Source organism: Mercenaria mercenaria, chromosome 3, assembly GCF_021730395.1.
Source record: "Mercenaria mercenaria strain notata chromosome 3, MADL_Memer_1, whole genome shotgun sequence".
NCBI classification, from domain to species: domain Eukaryota; kingdom Metazoa; phylum Mollusca; class Bivalvia; order Venerida; family Veneridae; genus Mercenaria; species Mercenaria mercenaria.
The window spans coordinates 16,753,832-16,773,334 of record NC_069363.1 but is presented as its reverse complement, the minus strand read 5'-3'; the positions used below and the strand labels follow the sequence as shown (position 1 = coordinate 16,773,334).

The 19,503-nt window shown below is 35.4% G+C and overlaps 1 protein-coding gene across 1 annotated transcript in view; it reads right to left on the bottom strand.

Annotated features, from left to right (window-relative positions):
- The window catches only part of LOC123525364 (uncharacterized), a 100,672-nt gene extending 91,414 nt beyond the window's left edge, over window positions 1–9,258 (bottom strand). The window contains exon 1 of the mRNA XM_053537928.1: window positions 9,067–9,258. The gene's annotated coding sequence lies outside the window, so the exon portion shown is untranslated. The remainder of the gene's footprint in view (window positions 1–9,066) is intronic.
- Window positions 9,259–19,503: the final 10,245 nt, after the last annotated feature.

The following is a 19,503-nucleotide window of genomic DNA, read 5'->3' as shown; positions in this document are numbered from 1 at the left end:
GAATTCAATGACAGCACTAGTGGCCGTTTTCAACCATGCCTATTTAACGGCTAACATATATTTCCAGGAATAATAGAGAACCTGGAAACTTCACACAGGTGTTCCAAAAGGACACATCCATTAAAGTAGATAATAAAAGTTTTCACAGGTTCTTCGTAAACAAAACAATTTGCACAAAACTTTTTTGCTTGATTTTTCAAACTGAAGAAATTGTGAGCGAATATCTAAAAACACAACGATCGTTTTTGGCCAAGGAATTGTAAATGTAAGCCATGTTCATTCCTTGACAAAACTGTCAAGTTGATTTGCAAGAATTGGCTTTGTTTTATTAGAAATAAATGAAAAACTTTACCTACCGATTTACAGCTGGGTTACATTTCCAGCGGGATATTTTGTCCAGCGGGCGTCAGGATAGCCCGTTATCTAGTGTGTAAAACTGCGTCATTATTGCAACCATGCATTGAAGCATATAATGGCATAATAAGATGTCAATGAAGGCAAAAAATTACATCTAGATAACAAAACAACAAAAATTAATATTAAAATTAATTTGCTTTCAAGTTTTGAATAGAAAACATTCAATTTTGCTTTATATTACTACCAGTATTTTATATAATTATGTTAATTGATTGCCAGCTTTTACAAAAACATTCCAGCAGGGTAACATCTTTAAAAATATTTTCAATTTACACAATGTTTCTTGTATTTTACTGTTGTACCCAAAACAGGTTCAATTTTTTGCATAAAATTTGTTTCAAATTACAAACTCTATATAATGATTTTCACTAAATTCAGGGGTGGTGAAATCTGATTTTGACTTGCTTGTCCGTTTCTGTCATTTTTCACTTTGTCTGTATGATAGTTACAGTAAATTCTGGTCAAATTTCACTTGCCCGTACAAGCTTTGGGACAACCTGGGCAATACGGACAATTGATTATGCCGCCCCTGAAATTCAATACAGTCATCATACTTAAAACGTTACACTCTGCATGTCAAGAATGCATTCTTTTTAAACATTATTTAGTGCATAGAGACCTTGTACTGTGTGAACAATCAATTTTACAATGAAAGTCAGGGGGCGCACCTTAAAACAATGCATTTAATTCAACTTGGCAATTTAAACTGGCTGACCAATCCTGAAGGAATTTTTCTAAAAGCATTTCTCATGAAATTTGATTTAATCATATTCTATTATTGTTTGATATGAAGTTAATACAATAACAGCATGCCCATTTACGCACTGCAGTACGTGAAATCACGCACAAAGTATCAAATGCACATATAAAAATCACTCATGGGAGTACATGCACGCACTCTGAAATTCGGAACACCTATGTTCAATTTATTTTATTGCGCACTTGCCGATTGTTTGGTACGGTCTAAAACGCAACGTGATAATTTTGTTTCCATCACCAACTTCTCAGCGTAATTGTCAGCCGCGTAGAAGGGTTTGTCAGACATCACATATGTCATGTGCAAAAAAGTATCGATACGAAATGGAGAAAAGCATTTTAGCTTTTATGAACTCAGCAAAAGGTTAATTAACATTATTTCTCCGATATTTAACTGCTGCTGCTGCACCTGTATGAAATTTTATGCACATCAGTGGCACGGATTAGAGAGGGAAAATGCTCAATTTTTCCAGGCGGAATTCAGTTTCTAAGGTATCTAAATAAAACAGAAATTCCGCACATCATCGGTCAGGAAAATTGGCACGGAATATTTAAATTAGCAGGAAAAAATTCTGTGCGGAGCAGCTTTACGCACGTCATTGGGCAGGAAAATTGGCACGGAATATTTAAATTAGCAGGAAAAAATTCCGTGCGGAGCAGCTTTACGCACGTCATTGGGCAGGAAAACAGGCACGGAATATGTAAATGAGATGGAATTCAGAACAAAATTCTGTTTGGATACCGTGCGGAAGTATTTTACGCACGTCATTTTTCTAGACAATTGGCATGGCCCATATGCTTATTGGACCAACAGTAGGGCTTCCATGGCCAAGTAGTTAGGTTGCTGACTTCAAATCACTTGCCTCTCATCGATGCAGGTTCCAGCCTCACTCAGTGCATATAATTCTTTATATAATATGCTGTTTATTATATATTCTAACACGGCCAGCGAATAACCTACATACATGTAGAGCAAAATCTATCTTGGGTTATTCTGCAATAAACCACTCACGTGCAATGATGTCATCTGATCCAGGCGTGTAGCACGGTCAAAAAAAGGTAGTTACCATTTTTTCTAGAACTGTTGATACTAGTATGACGTCTTAGAATCGAAATAACAAGTTCCCAAGTGTGATTTATCTTAGAATAACCCTAGTTTTTTGTTCTTATGAGAAAACAATATATCACTCAGGCCTAAGGCCTTCGTGGTATATTTTTATGCATAAGAACAAAAAACACGAATAAAAGTATTGCTTATTATAATATAATACATTAATTAGCTCAGATCTCCGCAAATGATGCAGAACTTTGTGGAGTATTGAGCTGAGGAAATCCGCAACAAATCTAGAATGTGGAAAAAAAACTGCGTAAATTGGGAGAAAAGCAGGTATCGGAAAAGTTCCCCAACCAATGCGGAGTATTGAGCCACCAAATGCGGAAAGGATACGGAAATTTTTTGGGAGAAGATCAGATATTGGAAAAGTTAGCAATTGTATTGAGCCACCGAATGCGGAAATGCTGAGTACTGAGCCGAGGAAATCTGCAGCAATTAATCAAAATGTGAAGAAGCTGTGGAAATAAGAGAATTTTCATTTCTTAGAAAATACGACAAGCTTTAATTGAATGAAAGTTTGATGACTTACGTGGGGTGGTCACAATAGCTTGCCAAAAACATTTCGCTCTAATATGAGCTTATATTATATTCAAAATCTTTAAAATTATGTTCTTATTCAATTTTAGTTAAATATATTTTCACACACAAGCTCATACAGTGAAGCATATTAATGCCTGAAATTTAATTAATTAAAACATTAAATGAATTAACAAGAGCTGTCTCCATAGGATGACACATGCCCCCGATGGCACTTTGAATGAATAGTTATGGCCGATGTTAGAGTTTAGGACCTTTGACCTACGGACCTGGGTCTTGCGCGCGACACGTCGTCTTACTGTGCCACACATTCATGCATAGTTATACAAGTTGTGTGCAAGTTTGGTTAAAATAAAATCATAAATGAAACCACTATTGTGCAGACAAGAAATTGTTGACGCACGCACGCACAGACGACGGACGAAGGGTGATCACAAAAGCTCACCTTGTCACTATGTGACAGGTGAGCTAACAAATAAAAATAAACAATAGCTGTAAACCACGTTCCTTTAGTTAGATGAAATTTCCTCACTTGGACATTATTGCTTCATCAACTTAAAGATTATTTTAAAGTTCTTTGAAGTTGGTGAGTTTTTAAAGTGAATGAACTGTCCAAAAGTGTGGCCCCTTAATGCAGTCCTTTTCTGGAATTCAATGTATATAAATATCAGTATTAACTGGCAATTGTTTTGTTGTGTACTATACAAGTTTCATGAATTATGCTGTTCAATATTAATGTGAAATGATTTAACCCTTCAAGGCTGTATGACTATAAGCATTAATGAAGATCCGCCATGTGGTACCAAAACTATTTCAAAATTTAGAGCATAAATTCTTTAAAATGGGGCTGAGTGCCTCCACTTGAAGAATTTTAATGAAGATCAAGTGCCTTAGGAGAAGAAGTTGTTTAAAGATATTTCGATCAATTTTTAGCTCTAGTGACAACAAAATGGGGCCATTTCTTGTGCCAATATTTGATCAAACTGAAGAAAGGACCTAAAATGATGCTACAAATCACATACTCTGCAGTTGGATATAAATTAAGCCGCCGTGTTGACTACCTGCCATGATTTGACCATTACTTCTCATATCTGAAATTCTTTACATCTATGGCTACCAAATAACCCACCGCTTTCAATTTAAATTCTTCTTTTAAATATCTAGAATTTTCCGATGATATTAAACAAGAGGGCCATGAAGGCCCTGTAGCGCTCACTTGACCTGTTGACCTAAAGATCATCAAGATTAAGATATGGTCATAAATGTGGCCTCTAAAGTGTTAACTAGCTTTTCCTTTGATTTGACCTGGTGACCTAGTTTTTGACCCCACATGACCAAGATTCAAACTTGACCTAAAGATCATCAAGATTAATATTCTGACTAAGTTTCATGAAGATACAGTCATAAATGTGGCCTCTAGAGTGTTAACAAGCTTTTCCTATGATTTGACCTGGTGACCTAGTTTTTGACCCGGGATGACCAAATATCATCCTCATCTAAGATTTTATTGAGAGTAACATTCTGACCAAGTTTCATTAAAATTGGGCCAAAATTGTAACCTCTAGAATGTTAAAAAGCTTTTCCTTTGTTTTTACCTGGTGACCTAGTTTTTGACCCAAAATGACCCAATATTAAACTCATGTAAGATTTCATTGAGGGTAACTTTCTGACCAAGATTCAAACTGGACCTTGAGATCATCAAGATTAACATTTCTACAATGTTTCATGAAGATACAGTCATAAATGTTGCCACTACAGTGTAAACAAGCTTTTCCTATAATTCGACCTGGTGACCTAGCTTTTGATCCTACATGACCCAGATTCAAACTTGACCTTGAGATCATCAAGATTAACATTCCTACCATGTTTCATGAAGTTACAATCATAAACGTGGCCTCTACAGTGTTAACAAGCTTTTCCTATGATTTGACCTGGTGACCTAGTTTTTGACCCGGGATGACCAAATATCATCCTCATCTAAGATTTTATTGAGAGTAACATTCTGACCAAGTTTCATTAAAATTGGGCCAAAATTGTAACCTCTAGAGTGTTAAAAAGCTTTTCCTTTGATTTGACCTGGTGACCTAGTTTTTGACCCAAAATGACCCAATATCAAACTCATGCAAGATTTCATTGAGGGTAACTTTCTGACCAAGTTTCATTAAGACTGGGCCAAAATTAACAAGGTTTTCCCTTGATTTGACCTAGTGACCTAGTTTTTGACCCTATCTGACCCAGACTCAAACTTGACCTATAGATCATCAAGATTAACAGTCTGAACAAGTTTCATTAAGATATGGTCATAAATGTGGCCTCTACAGTGTTAACTAGCTTTTCCTTTGATTTAACTTGGTCACCTAGTTTTTGAGCCTACATGACCCAGATTCAGAATGAACCTTGAGATCATCAAGATTAACATTCTAACCAAGTTTCATGAAGATACAATCAAAAATTTGACCACAACAGTGCTAACAAGCTTTTCCTATGATTTGACCAGGTGACCTAGTTTTTGACCCCGGACAACCAAATATCTAACTCTTCTAAGAATTTATTCAGAGTAACATTCTGACCAAGTTTCATTAAAATTTAACCAAAATTGTGAGCTTTAGGATGTTAACAAACTTTTTCTTTGATCTGACCTGGTGACCTAGTTTTTTACCCTAGATGACCCAATATCAAACTCATCCAAGATTTTATTAAGGGCAAAATTCTGACCAAGTTTCATTAAGATTGGGCCAAAATTGTGACATATAGAGTGTTAACAAGCTTTTCCTTTGATTTGACCTGGTGACCTAGTTTTTGACCCCAGATGACCCAATATTGTACACTCCAAGATTTTATTAAGGATAATATTCTTCCCAAGTTTCATTAACATTAGGCCAAAATTGTAACCTCTAGAGTGTTAATAGTCAAATTGTTGACGACGACTGACGACAGATGACAGACACAGGGCGATCACAAAAGCTCACCTTGAGCACTTTGTGCTCAGGTGAGCTAAAAATGACAAGGTAGCTCTCACGCCATTTTTTCAACCAAAAGTAGATTGAGAGGTGGCTTGGCAGTGCAATGTATCTGCACGCTGGGAATCTCGCTCTTTTTACTTGTCTTTATGGATTTTGTCATTTTCTTTGCTAACACCAGATTCAATCTACCTCAGTTGAAAACAAGAGGACCATGATGGTCCTGAATCGCTCACCTATCCCCACATGACCTAGTGTTGAACTGAGTACGACGTCGTTATTTCTATTATTTGACATAGTGACCTAGTTTTTGAGCACATGTGACATAGATATCATCAAGATAAAAAATTCTGACCAATTTTCATGAAGATCTATTGAAAAATATGACCTCTAGAGAGGTCACAAGGTTTTTATATTATCTGACCTAATGACCTAGTTTTTGAAGGCATGTGACCCACTTTTGACTCTGACCTAGATATCATCAAGGTGAACATTCTCACCAATTTTCATGAAGATCTCATGAAAAATATGGCCTCTAGAGAGGTCACAAGGTTTTTCTATTTTTCGACCTACTGACCTAGTTTTTGACCGCACGTGACCCAGTTTCGAACTTGACCTAGATATCATCAAGGTGAACATTCTGACCAATTTTCATGAAGATTCATTGAGAAACATGGCCTCTAGAGACGTCACAAGGTTTTTCTATTTTTAGACCTACTGACCTAGTTTTTGACCGCACATAACCCAGTTTCAAACCTGACCTAGATATCATCTAGGTGAACATTCTCACTATTTTTCATGAAGATCCATTGAGAAATATGGCCTCTAGAGAGGTCACAAGGTTTTTCTATTTTTAGACCTACTGACCTAGTTTTTGACCGCACGTGACCCACTTTCGAACTTGACCTAGATATCATCAAGGTGAACATTCTGACCAATTTTCATGAAGATCCATTGAGAAACATGGCCTCTAGAGACGTCACAAGGTTTTTCTATTTTTAGACCTACTGACCTAGTTTTTGACCCCACATGACCTAGTTTCGATCTTGACCTAGATATCATCAAGGTGAACATTATGACCAATTTTCATGAAGATCCATTGAGAAATATGGCCTCTAGAGAGGTCACAAGGTTTTTCTATTTTTAGACCTACTGACCTAGTTTTTGACCCCAAGTGACCCAGTTTCGAACTTGACCTAGATATCATCAAGATGAACATTCTGACCAATTTTCATGAAGATCTCATGAAAAATATGGCCTCTAGAGAGGTCACAAGGTTTTTCTATTTTTAGACCTACTGACCTAGTTTTTGACCGCACGTGACCCAGTTTCGAACTTGACCTAGATATCATCAAGATAAACATTCTGACCAACTTTCATAAAGATCCCATGAAAAATGTGACCTCTAGAGTGGTCACAAGCAAAAGTTTACGCATGAACGCACGCACGCACGCACACACGGACGGACAACGGACGACGGACGCCACGCGATCACAAAAGCTCACCTTGTCACTTTGTGACAGGTGAGCTAAAAATGGCATGAGAGCTGTATTATAGAAAAGCTTTAGCAGAGTAAGGGTTGATTCATAGAAAGAAAACCACTTCTTTTTATGATGCATCATAAATATTATGTGCACTTAGAGCCATAAATATCTTTGACAAATATCTAAGATATAGAGAATCCATCATTGGTGTTCGGTAAAGATCAGAAAAACCCAAACCGAGGGCGCACCGCTCAAGTCTTAAACGAGGCTGTGCCGAGTTTAAGACTTGAGCGGTGCGCCCGAGGGTTGGAATTTCCGATCTTCACTGAACACCAATAATGGATTCTATTTCTCACTTACCACAACAGAAACAGTAAAAACAAACATGAAAATATGAAACTATTTAAAACGCGGGTAACTGAAGTCCGTAAGCAGAAGTGACATCATGACATTTCAGTGACGCACAATAACAAAGTTCCGCTTTAGTTTTATCGTTTGTAACGTAACGATACGTTCTTATCATAAAGTAACGAATTTTGAATCGAGAAATACACTATAAAGATCGGAGAGAAAAGATAAAGGTACTTGATTTTTAATTATTTTACATAAATAATATGTATATTTAGTACATGAAGTAGTTCGTCACAGGAGTGTGGGATAACCCATGTGAGATAAGATTTTCCAGCATTTCTAAAAATAGAGATTTTTCTGTCCGATAAGTGAGAAATAACAATTATAGAAAATAAGGAATAAATTATCAACAAGAAACAAAGTAGTAACAGGCTCATATTAATGCCACTGTTTAAAATGTGGCTACAACATTTTAAAATTGTCAATGATGAACATAAAATACATTAATTTCTTGTTAAATCCTACTTCCAATAATTGATTTTTGGAAATTTGTCAAAGGTTTGAATATTGGTGAATAAACTAGAATCTTTTATTGAATCTATTGTTTTCATTACCTCCCTTTATTGCTCTAACTATAACATTTCATGTGCAGTATTAAAAGAGGTGCTTTTCTAACCATGTAAGTATGCATAACATCTATTTGGAAAGTTGTTTCATCTGTTTTTAAGAATTTTTTAAAGCATTATGGACCTTTAAACTGTGGTAATTAATAACTGGCTGAGCTTACATACAAAATCAACCAATACCTTTTACCTTGGTTTATAAACAAACATAATTTAACATTGTTACTTATGGTTGTATTTTTTTCATTCAAACTACAGTAAACAAATCAAATTGTAAAATAGATATGAAGCCAGAAAATTTCAAAAATTAACAATTTAATTATTACTAGTATTACTGCCAGTAATAAAATCTAAGGTAATTCTACTTCCAGACACTTAATTGTTTGATTTCTTCTAAGTAACACTATAAAGTTTACAAAGAAAAAACCACTTTAGTTGAAATCTTCATCTTAATGAACAGCCAATTACATACAGCATTATGGCATTTTTACAAGATAGCCAGTTAACAATAACTTCCTTATGATTTTATCTGAACCATACATACTGGCACTCTTTAGTACAAAAAAATTCTTATGACCTGTTAACCATAGAATTTCTGTGCCTGTTCACACAAAAAATCCTTATGAATTCACTTTGGGGCCTGTTTACTAAATAAATTTCCTCATGACCTTACCTAAACCATCAAATAGGGCCCTGTTTACAAATTACATGTCGAAATATGGCATAATTATGGCGTTTTTAATGAAATTATGATCACAAAATAATCCATGATGAAAATTTTATATTATGATATGACACACTGATTTCTATAATTATAAACCTACCCTTTTTACATGAATATCCACATACATCCGTATACGACGAAAGAAAATATTAAGTTAACTCCAAAATGTTACGTATGGCAAATTACAAACTTTATAATTTTAAACATCAAGTTAATAGGCAAAAAACTCATTATAAAGAGATGGTAAAAACAATTAATTTATTTATCATATTCATGTTACGTCAAAAACACTGTAAGACCTAGTTGTAAACGTCTTTTTGTCATAATTAATTGCCTCGGGCAAGTCACAGTGGTTGTCGTAATACTTAGAATAAACACAAACAAAACAAACGGGCCAAATGTATAGTTCTGTTTGACAGTGTCCTAGATCCAGATGTTTTTAAAGTTTTTACACATTTTGTAGTTTTTCATACATTGCAGTAGGTTAATATCACATTGTTAAATAAATATCTGAACTGCATTCTTTTACCCAATTTTGGTAACTTTTCTTATTATCTCCCTTTATGGACAACATAATTAATGAGCCTATTTCTTTACATTTCAACAAAATTTTAAACTTTATACTGTTCCCTTTGACAGCTATTATGATAATACATTTTATAACAGATTGTTTTACTCTTCTTCAGACCTCATAATTCACTCTAGGTTGTACAATCAAGACAGACAAAAGGGAGGTAAGGCCATAATAAATTAATTCCTAGATTATCATCCCCGCCCGTCCCCTCTTTTTATGCCGCCCAGATCTTTTTTATTTCTCTCTCTCAAAAAAAAAAAAGAACCAAAAATGTACGAACCACGATAGGTTGCCGCAAAATACCATAGATAATGCATTTTCTTTTACCCGACACACAGGTATCAACGACTTTCCAACTTCAAACCAAAACAAATTCGCCATTGTTGTTGTTGTCAGGTAGATTCCCCCGTTGACTTGTCGAGGCACCCAAGGGTAAGAATCCTTTCCCTCAGTAAAAATCTTGCAGCGACGATAATAATCAATGGAATTCAGAATAACACAATTATATCCAAGGCGAATTTATACACAGAATTAATATAACTTCAGGATTGATTTCACACAATAGATTTTGCTGAACTTTTCACTTTTCCACTCTTAAATTTCTAGATTACTTCATTTTTCAACCTAATGTTCACTTTTCACACTCTTGACTATGATTTAGTTTTCACTTCAAAATATTTACTGACCACCTTATTCAATTTTTTCCTTATATTTTTTTTATATAATATTATTTGTATTTGTTGTTGCAAGTCTTCTCTCCTATATAAAATTCACCACTTTTTAACATTAGGTTTTCTCTGTATATATAATATTACTAGTTATAGGTGGTATTAATATGAATATTTTTGTTTTCAGTGTGTGTTTTAATCCTTATATGAACAGAATGTACCTCCTATTGTTTGAATCTATGTTTATTCATATGCCAGATTATATATCCTTATATTGATGAGTTATACATATGTGTCATTATCTATTCATAGTGATCAAACTATCTTTATTCCTTATTAGACCTTTCTAACGTAAACGTAATTACGAAACGGAATACTGAAGCCGTAAAATTTTAGGCTAATTTGTGGTCTATGGGAGACAATTTCATCCAATAGTAATGCACTAGTAATTTCCCTTAGACCATTATTTGCAAATAACATTTACGGATTCAGTATTCCGTTTCCGATTTACGTTTACGTTAGAAATGTCTATTATGTACAGGCATGCATGAATTATTTACAGCAATTTTCATTCATTTAATTACAAGAGATCACAGAGTGATCTTGGCGCCCACCAATGTGCCATTTTTGAGTGTTCCAAATTTCAAGACTTATTGACTAGCTCAAAGTCAAATTTCATTTCCGTACACAACACAAATCTATGCATGTGGTCCAAATTTGAAGCCTGTACCTTCAAAAATGTGAAAGTAGGTCACCAGGTCAATCTTAAGGTCAAAGTTCATTTCGGTACACAAAACTATGCAAGTGGTCCAAATTTGAAGGCTGTAGCTTGAGAAATGTAAAAGTAGGTCACTAGGTCAAAATCCAGGTCAAATTTTACTTCGGAATACAAAACTATGCATGTGGTCCAAATTTGAAGCCTGTACCTTCAAAAATGTGAAAGTAGGTCACTAGGTCAATGTAAAGGTCAAAGTTTGTTTCAGTACACAAAACTATGCATGTGGTCCAAATTTGAAGGCTGTAGCTTGAGAAATGTAAAAGTAGGTCACTAGGTCAAAATCAAGGTCAAATTTTATTTCGGTATACAAAACTATGCATGTGGTCCAAATTTGAAGCCTGTACCTTAAAAATGTGAAAGTAGGTCACTAGGTTAATGTAAAGGTCAAAGGTCATTTCAGTACACAAAACTATGCAAGTGGTCCAAATTTGAAGGCTGTAGCTTGAGACATGTAAAAGTAGGTCACTAGGTCAAAATCAAGGTCAAATTTTATTTCAGAATACAAAACTATGCATGTGGTCCAAATTTGAAGCCTGTACCTTCAAAAATGTGAAAGTAGGTCACTAGGTCAATGTCAAGGTCAAAGTTTTTTTCAGTACACAAAACTATGCATGTAGTCCAAATTTGATGCCTGTACCTTCAAAAATGTGAAAGTAGGTCACTAGGTCAAAATAAAGGTCAAAGTTTTTTCCAGTGCACAAAATTATGCATGTGGTCCAAATTTGAAGGCTGTAGCTACAGAAATGTGAAAGTAGGTCACTAGGTCAAAATCAAGGTCAACTCATGTCAAGGTTCATCTTGCCACTCAAAAATATACATGTGGTCCAAGTTTGAATGTTGTAGTTACTGACAAGAACATTTTAAAAGCTTTTCCCTATATAAGTCTATATGAACCATGTGACCCCGGGGCGGGGCCATATTTAACCCTAGGAGGATAATTTGAACAAACTTGGTAGAGAACCACTAGATGATGCTACATTACAAGTATCAAAGCCTAGGCTTTGTGGTTTGGACAAGAAGATTTTCAAAGTTTTTCCCTATATAAGTCTATGTAAACCATATGACCCCCAGGGCGGGGCCATATTTGACCCTAGGGTATAATTTGAATAATCTTAGTTGAAGACCACTAGATGATGTCACATACAAAATATCAAAGCCCTAGGCCCTGTGGTTTGGACAAGAGGTTATTCAAAGTTTTTCCCTATATAAGTCTATATAAACCATGTGACCCCCAGGGTGGGGCCATATTTGACCCCAGAGAAATAATCTGAATCATCTTGGTAGAGGACCACTAGATGATGCTTCATACCAAATATCAAAGCCCTAGGCTCTGTGGTTTTGGACAAGAAGGTTTTCAAAGTTTTTCCCTATATAAATCTATAGAAATTATAGAAATAAACAAAGGGCCATAACTCACTCATAAATTGTTGAACCAGTCTGATTTTCAGGGGGACACAACTAGGGTACCAATACATCATTCTGACAAAGTTTGGTCAAAATCCCCCCAGTAGTTTCTGAGGAGATGCGATAACGAGAAATTGTTAACTGACGGACGGACGGACGGACGGACGGACTGACGGACGGACGGACGGACGGAATGACGGACGGACGGACCACGGACGCAGAGTGATTTTAATAGCCCACCATCTGATGATGGTGGGCTAAAAATGTTCCTTCTTTTAGTTCTTATACAGTGCTTTTGGGTATAGTGGATAGCTAACTAATTTTTCTTGCATTCTAATTCAAAGAAACAAAATTTAGTAGTTTTTTTTCTGTATATCAGACAGAAACAGCTATTCTTTTCAAAACATTCAGCATTTAATAGAAATTCATGTGATTTTTCTCTCCATGCTATTGTTTACATACATACGTGCTGGTTTAGGGTGTACAGGATAGCTTTGGTCATTTTTTCCATTATTAGTTTAAAATCCACATCTAAACAAACTTCCCAATATGTTTTTACTATAAATCAGAATAATAATGTATTCTCTTTTCAAAAACATTCAGCTTTTAAATTTCTATCAAATACTTTTCATTCATTTATGGTTTTTTTTTTACATACACACTTATTTGGTCAGTAAAGGATAGCCTCGATTTTTATTTGATAACATATGAAAAACAACATAACAAGCAATCATTTAAAATGTATGTCAGAATGTCTGTCTGCATGCCAGTAAAAGAATGATATGAAAATTTATACAATAATTCAAGTCTAAATGCAAAATTTATCAACCTATCCCCTATACCCTAAAATCCGCTATACCCTATAAAGCACTGTAAATTTCTTAATCTGGTGAAAGGCAATTTTCAGTCCAAAAAAAAAAAATTTTATTGGTAAAAATTTGATGAATACAGTGTGTGTAGCAGTTCCAAATCATGAGCAGTTCCAGATCACTTCAATTTTATTCTTCACACGTTGCCAATAAAATTAAATGTTTTGTCCCTTGAATGTCCCTTATAGTAGAGCAGCAAAACCTAATAATTTAATGGCTTAGTTAATGAGTAACCTAGCCACAAAAAGTTACAAAACATGTCATATACCAAAATGTTTGGCAGGGTCTGAAGTTTATCGGACTGCCGGCATAAATTGCGAATTTTTGGTGCGGACCGAGAAATCCAAGATGGCGTCCAAGATGGCCGCCATTTTAAGATTTTATAGGTAAATTTAAAGATAAGGATGTAAATAATTTATGAAGAAAAACTATGTAACTTAACTGTATACAAGTATTTAAACTAACAATGTGTAAAATCATGTTTTATTTCTGAGGTCACTCAAGGTCAGTTTAAGGCCGTAGGCAAGGTCAAAAGGTCAAAAATGTCTAAAATTACTATTTTATCTGCAATCGTTTTACATTCTCTCCAAATTCTATGACATAACTGGTAATTTTTCATATTAGAACAAGTTTGTGTGCATGACAATTTCATTTACAATATTTTAGAGGTGTACATTTGCCTAACATGGTTACCATGGTGAAACAAAATTGGTTCTAATATATCTGTTATTAAGATCTAGTTGGTGCAATCACATACAAATGTGAAAAAACAACACATTTTACAAACTCCTTTTAATTGTTTGTAGTGAAAGATTCTTTTAAATGTTACATTGTTGAAAGTGATTGAGGTCATTCAAGGATAGTTGGTCAAAATAGCAAAAAGGACACATAAAAACACTTTTTAATATACCATTGTCACAGGGTGAGATAAATGTGCAGTCAGTCCGGGGCTCGAACCCGAGACCCCCCGCTTACAGGGCGAGAGCTCTACCGACCGAGCTAACCGGCTGTCTGAAACATCTTCTCCCCTAACATGACCAAGTTCGTACCGTGACATACACACACCCCCCCCCCCCACCAAAAAAAAAAAAAAATGGAAATTCGTCCTCGAATTCCGGAGGTATATAATATTGCAAGCGTCGTAAGACTGACCAAGCAAGCATGCTACGGTCCAATGTTGGACGCCATTATGTCACAGGGTGAGATAAAAATGCAGTCAGTCCGGGACTCGAACCCGGGAACCCCCGCTTACAGGTCGAGTGCTCTACCAACCGAGCTAACTGGCTGCCTGAAACATCTTCTCCCCTAACGTGACAAAGTTCGTACTGTGACACCATACACACGTTTTCATTCTTTTTCAAATGGTACAGATTTTCATTTCAGAATAGACCTATGTGTTTTACAAATAATTTGCAATCTTAATTAAGATATATTTGCAGTATACTCAAATGTTTAAAATATGTTATATTTTAGGTTTAGATAATTTTTAAGGTCATACATATTAAGAATAAAATGTCAAAATAACCATTATCATTTATATCATTTTTTATCTATTAAATTGTTTCGTTTCCAAAAAGACATCAATCAAACCGAGCCTGCAACATTTTCGTTGTTTTTGTCGTGTTGAGTGACCTGTGAAGTTTCTACTTTTCTCTATTCTATTATATTCATATTTATTTCCTAGAGTTTTGACATTTTCACTGGTTGTTGTGATGTTTTTTATGAAGCCTAAAGTTAAATTTCGCATTTGAAGCTATTCTAATGATAAGTCAATGTTTTCTAACAACTATTTGACATGACTGTGGCTTTAAAAGTTTGAACACTTGTTTAAATATATTAGTTTCTACCAGTAGGCAAGAGTACATAACTCTGTCAAGTAATTTGGCTGAATTATGGCTCCTTTTGGATTTAAAAATTGGTTCAGATTTTGTACAAGTCCATGTTTTGTAAAAACTATTTGAAATGTGGCTTTGTAACTTTGTTTATTATAACAGTACCTACCAGTAAGCAAGAGTACATAACTCTGTCAAGTATTTTGGCTGAATTACCCTTACAGAAGCAAGCCTCTGTGGCGTACATGCTGCGTATTTGCTGTGTATATGCCGCGAACACAGTAGTACGCCAGAGGAGTACATTTTACATACACCGCATGTCGCGTACATGCCGCGTACTATTTCGACGAGTACACAGCATGTACGCAGGAGGTCACTAGTACACTTCAAGTACGCAGCACAGACTCTGAAAATTTAAGGAGTACACTGCATGTACGCAGGAGGGACTTGTACAAGAAAATAGTACACTGCATGTACACCGCAGATACTTTGAAATTTGTGCAGTACACTTCATATACGTGGGAAAGACTTGTACAATTTCTTTTGGCATTTATACTTAGTTTTTTTTTTTTAAGTTAAAGTCTGAAGTAAACTTCATATATGCGTGAGGGACTTGTTCATTTTCTTTTGGTGTTTATACTTTGAATTTTTTTAGGTAAAAGTCTGAAGTACACTTCATGCAGGAAGGATTTGTACATTTTTTTTTTTTTTTGGAAGCAAGAACTTGATTTCCGAGTAACTTTTATCTTAATAGCATAGAATAGTTCAGATTACCGGTATTCTGAACAATGAAAATTTTCCAAACTATTCGCAATGTTCATTTGTGAAGCTTACATCTTAGTGATTTCTGAGCTGCACCTTGCATGCAGTGTAAAAATATATTCTTTTCATTTTGAATTAATCCTGAAGCTTTCTAACTTGGATAATTGAAAGCCTTATTTGAACTTCGTTGCATTACATTTTGTAATACATGAAATAATTACCAAGATAATGCCTCAACAGCACCCAAATGAGAAGAATTAATAGCTCTCACTGTTATTTGAATACTCTTAAGCAAAACACCATTCTATCATGTTTTATAAAGGCTTTAATGCTCATTATGTTAACTCATTAAGGCCTCACCAAATTAAAAAGTTGTTCATCAGATTTGCCGCTCGTATATTTTCAGAACGTTTTTGGCTAATTGCGCTCGCCCCATTGGAAAAAATCAATCCAAAATTTTTTGGTGCGCTACTTTTTACGGACGTAAAAGTGTATAAATGCTAATATAATTCCAGTCCTAGATTGTTCTCAGATGGATTTTAATCAAAATAAATACATACTACGCACACATCGTCTATAATAAATCATAACACTTATATTTAGTTGCATTAAAGTTGTTTCCCCTTGATGCAGTTACGTCATTTTCTTCAAATGTTTACCAAATTACATGCTACAAAAATTGATTTATTTCATTGAAAAGTGGATGAAGAAAAGCATACTAATTTATTTGATAACATCAATCTACATTATTTTGGTAAGGGTAAATACTTATTGATACATGTCACTTATCTTTTTTCTGTTTTTTTCTGTCCAAATGATCAGCATTTGCATACGAAAGTTGGTGGGGTAAGGAATTTACATTATCACAGCAGCTTTGCCACAAGAGTACACAGCATGTATGCAGCAGGAGTACACAGCATGTACGCCACAGGACTCGGGCCAGGAGTATACAGCATGTACGCCGCAGGAGTACACAGCATGTACGCCGTAGGAGTACACAGCATGTACGCCACAGGGGTAGTACACCACAGGCTCATTTGCATGTGAAAAGTGTATGTGCCGCGTACATGCTGCGTACTATTTCCCGCATACTAATTTCCTCCAGCGTACATCCTGTGTACTATGTAGTCCACAGCATGTACGCAGCAAGTAGTACGCGGCAGAGCTCATTTGCATGTCAAAAGTGTACTACAAACGTACTATCGGTGTATGTGCGGTGTATATCCTGCGTACTATTTAAAGCCCTTGATTTCAGTACACATCATGTACGCATCATATACGCAGTATGTACACAGCAAGAGTACGCAGCAGGCCTTTTTCTTCTGTAAGGGTATGGCTCGTTTTGATCTTTGAAATTGGTTCAGATTACGTACAAGTCCATGTTTTGCATCATCTATTCGACATGTGGCTTTGTAACTTTGAACACTTCTTTATTATATTAGTCTGAATACTGCTTAAGCCGGTGCTAGGGGGCGTGGGCAGTGTTGCATTTTCCATTACTGTTCATGAACAGACTCAATCAAACCGAGTCTGCAATTTTCACTGTTTGCATTGTTTTCGGTGCTTTCGAGGAATTTACTTTTCAGATTATATCTATCTGTAGGCAAGAGTACTTAACTCTATTACATTTTGACTGAATTATTCCCCTTTTTGGACTTGAATATTGGTTCGGTTTTCGTACATTGTACATGTTTCGTCAAAACTATTTGTATTTGACATGTGGTTTTGAAACTTCGAACACTTGCTTTTCATCATGATTTCCATCTTTAGGCAATAGTTCAACTATTTCGGCTGAATAGCAGCATTCGCTGAGTTATCTTCCCTAATAATTTGACAGGTGACGCTACGGGCGAATAGGTCCTACCATGCGGTGTACCTCGGCTTTTATCATAGTGTTAAACTCTTTTCTTAACCTTTCATGCGTTTGACAGCTGAATAAAAAAAATAATTAAAGTATTTAAAAAAAATAATTCTAATCATGTAATTTATCAATACCATCTATTTGGATAGCTGTTTCGTCTGTTTTGAACATAAAATTTAAAGCCTTGTAAAAAATTTATCATTTCAAAATGCTGGCTAGTAATATATAACTGAAATTATTGTTGTAGCATTAATTTAAGCGAGTCACACTTCCGTTTAATTCATAAGCAAAGAGGGGCTAGCTAATGTAGCTAGTTGAATATATTGCTAAATTTTACCCCTAAATGGAAGCTTTGTTTCAAATAGACAATGGTTACTCTGGATACATTAAGTTTGCAAAAAAAATCCTATCCACTGGCTCAGCCTACTGATTGTTAGTCCACACCAAACTGATTACCTGTTCGTCGGATTTCCCGCACCAATTTGACGGGAAATGAAAAAAAAAAAACATTTCAATTTTTTTTGACCGCCCGCACCTGGCGTATTTTTTGCCCTGGGTCGAAATCAGTAGGAACGGAAAAAAAACGTGGAAATTCCGAAGTTTAAATGCACCTTGCTTGTAATTTATCGGAGCAACGGAAGAACATTTTCCGTAATACAGTCACTGATCCGACTACGTAGTCTCACTACCGCACAGAAGGGATACCTACCGCGGTAGTATGAGTTTATTCGATTAAATTTTGTAATATTCGATCGCTTTAAATATCGGGCATAACAAAATGGCAGCCCCTATGTCTTTTTTTATTTCATGCCGAGATGACGAACGGCAGGTAATTTCAGCAACAGCTGTTGAGATTTCCCCGAGCTGCAGTTTTACAGAGATGTTAGGGCTGCTGCACTATACAATAAGATGAATCTTTCCGCAGATACGGTCGTGTAAAACCTGCCAGGGTTATGTGTTTCTCAAACGCTGGTTTTTGTTTTTGGTGATTGTTCTACAATTCTTTATTTGGTTTGAGTGATATTAAAGATGGTACATGACAATACATCAGGAATTCTAGACATTTGCTTATATGTCACTCCAAAGTGTCAACGTTTGTTTTTTTTATACTTTGTATAGTCAAACTCTCAAAGTGTTGGATTTTCATTCGATTTCTGACAGGAAAACCCGGCGCCAGCCTGCAGACTTGGCACCGAATAGTACCACCTCAGATTAACAGGTTCAATAGAGTGTTGTGTGATCTGCATTTGTAATAGATACATGTTGTCCAGCACTTCAAGGGTTAAAAGGTCTAATATCACGAGCAGAGAAAATTGTTAAGTGATATGGGATAAATAACACATTTCAGAATAATAAAAGCGCTGATATATTTCTTACTTTTTATTGTATGCATCACACATTAAACATTCAATACTCCAAAGACAATACTGTCTTAATGTTACTTCACACACATTTGTTTTTCCTGCTTATGAATAGAAACACACTTGATTTGGTGATAAACATGACACAAGCGATTATTTAATTGTTTTTATTTCATCGCTCTTCGCTTACTTCAATAAATGATGATTTGAAAAAGTTTTGTTTTTTTCGCTCGCTCGTCCCAAATATTTTTGAAAAAAATCCGAAGAACAAGACATCAATTTGGTGCGGCCTTATCATAAAAATGTGTTTGCCATGTGTCCTGTTAACTCTAGGGGGTTCTTAACACTTCATGCTTTCACTTAGGTGTTAATTTATCGGTCAGTCTGATGTTAATGTAATGTGTATAATAAGTTTTCTTAATATTTTT